The sequence below is a fragment of the Musa acuminata genome, unplaced genomic scaffold (genome assembly GCF_036884655.1).
Source record: "Musa acuminata AAA Group cultivar baxijiao unplaced genomic scaffold, Cavendish_Baxijiao_AAA HiC_scaffold_1126, whole genome shotgun sequence".
Lineage (NCBI taxonomy): Eukaryota > Viridiplantae > Streptophyta > Magnoliopsida > Zingiberales > Musaceae > Musa > Musa acuminata.
The window spans coordinates 5,715,125-5,717,624 of record NW_027021339.1 but is presented as its reverse complement, the minus strand read 5'-3'; positions in this window follow the sequence as shown (position 1 = coordinate 5,717,624).

Sequence of the window (2,500 nt, the reverse complement as noted above, 5' to 3'; positions counted from 1 at the left end):
TATACGAAAGCCCCATCCAGCCCTGTGCCACCCGGGGGGTTCCAGGGTGCTGAGATGGCTGACGTTTTGCTCCGCTCTCGACGGTCACCGCGCAACGCAAGAACAGGCCAAAAACTGGCCAAAACGGCCCAAAAACGGGCCAAAACTGGCCATTTTTGGCTGCGCGAGCGAGCGGCGAGCGGCGGACAGCGAGCGAAGCGAGAGGCAGCACCGTCCCTGCTATACGAAAGCCCCATCCAGCCCTGTGCCACCCGGGGGGTTCCAGGGTGCTGAGATGGCTGACATTTTGCTCCGCTCACGACGGTCGCCGCGGCACACAAGAACAGCCCAAAAACAGGCCAAAACAGCCCAAAAACGGGCCAAAACTGGCCATTTTTGGCTGCGCGAGCGAGCAGCGAGCGGCGGACAGCGAGCGAAGCGAGAGGCAGCACCGTCCCTGCTATACGAAAGCCCCATCCAGCCCTGTGCCACCCGGGGGGTTCCAGGGTGCTGAGATGGCTGACGTTTTGCTCCGCTCACGACGGTCGCCGCGGCACGCAAGAACAGGCCAAAAACTGGCCAAAACAGCCCAAAAACGGGCCAAAACTGGCCATTTTTTGCTGCGCGAGCGAGCGGAGAGCGGCGAACAGCGAGCGAAGCGCGAGGCAGCACCGTCCCTGCTATACGAAAGCCCCATCCAGCCCTGTGCCACCCGGGGGGTTCCAGGGTGCTGAGATGGCTGACATTTTGCTCCGCTCACGACGGTCACCGCGCCACACAAGAACAGCCCAAAAACAGGCCAAAACAGCCCAAAAACGGGCCAAAACTGGCCATTTTTGGCTGCGCGAGCGAGCGGCGAGCGGCGAACAGCGAGCGAAGCGAGAGGCAGCACCGTCCCTGCTATACGAAAGCCCCATCCAGCCCTGTGCCACCCGGGGGGTTCCAGGGTGCTGAGATGGCTGACGTTTTGCTCCGCTCACGACGGTCACCGCACCACGCAAGAACAGGCCAAAAACTGGCCAAAACAGCCCAAAAACGGGCCAAAACTGGCCATTTTTGGCTGCGCGAGCGAGCGGCGAGCGGCGAACAGCGAGCGAAGCGAGAGGCAGCACCGTCCCTGCTATACGAAAGCCCCATCCAGCCCTGTGCCACCCGGGGGGTTCCAGGGTGCTGAGATGGCTGACGTTTTGCTCCGCTCTCGACGGTCACCGCGCAATGCAAGAACAGGCCAAAAACTGGCCAAAACGGCCCAAAAACGGGCCAAAACTGGCCATTTTTGGCTGCGCGAGCGGCGAGCGGCGGACAGCGAGCGAAGCGAGAGGCAGCACCGTCCCTGCTATACGAAAGCCCCATCCAGCCCTGTGCCACCCGGGGGGTTCCAGGGTGCTGAGATGGCTGACGTTTTGCTCCGCTCTCGACGGTCACCGCGCAATGCAAGAACAGGCCAAAAACTGGCCAAAACGGCCCAAAAACGGGCCAAAACTGGCCATTTTTGGCTGCGCGAGCGAGCGGCGAGCGGCGGACAGCGAGCGAAGCGAGAGGCAGCACCGTCCCTGCTATACGAAAGCCCCATCCAGCCCTGTGCCACCCGGGGGGTTCCAGGGTGCTGAGATGGCTGACGTTTTGCTCCGCTCTCGACGGTCACCGCGCAATGCAAGAACAGGCCAAAAACTGGCCAAAACGGCCCAAAAACGGGCCAAAACTGGCCATTTTTGGCTGCACGAGCGAGCGGCGAGCGGCGGACAGCGAGCGAAGCGAGAGGCAGCACCGTCCCTGCTATACGAAAGCCCCATCCAGCCCTGTGCCACCCGGGGGGTTCCAGGGTGCTGAGATGGCTGACGTTTTGCTCCGCTCTCGACGGTCACCGCGCAATGCAAGAACAGGCCAAAAACTGGCCAAAACGGCCCAAAAACGGGCCAAAACTGGCCATTTTTGGCTGCACGAGCGAGCGGCGAGCGGCGGACAGCGAGCGAAGCGAGAGGCAGCACCGTCCCTGCTATACGAAAGCCCCATCCAGCCCTGTGCCACCCGGGGGGTTCCAGGGTGCTGAGATGGCTGACGTTTTGCTCCGCTCTCGACGGTCACCGCGCAATGCAAGAACAGGCCAAAAACTGGCCAAAACGGCCCAAAAACGGGCCAAAACTGGCCATTTTTGGCTGCACGAGCGAGCGGCGAGTGGCGGACAGCGAGCGAAGCGAGAGGCAGCACCGTCCCTGCTATACGAAAGCCCCATCCAGCCCTGTGCCACCCGGGGGGTTCCAGGGTGCTGAGATGGCTGACGTTTTGCTCCGCTCTCGACGGTCACCGCGCAATGCAAGAACAGGCCAAAAACTGGCCAAAACGGCCCAAAAACGGGCCAAAACTGGCCATTTTTGGCTGCACGAGCGAGCGGCGAGCGGCGGACAGCGAGCGAAGCGAGAGGCAGCACCGTCCCTGCTATACGAAAGCCCCATCCAGCCCTGTGCCACCCGGGGGGTTCCAGGGTGCTGAGATGGCTGACGTTTTGCTCCGCTCTCGACGG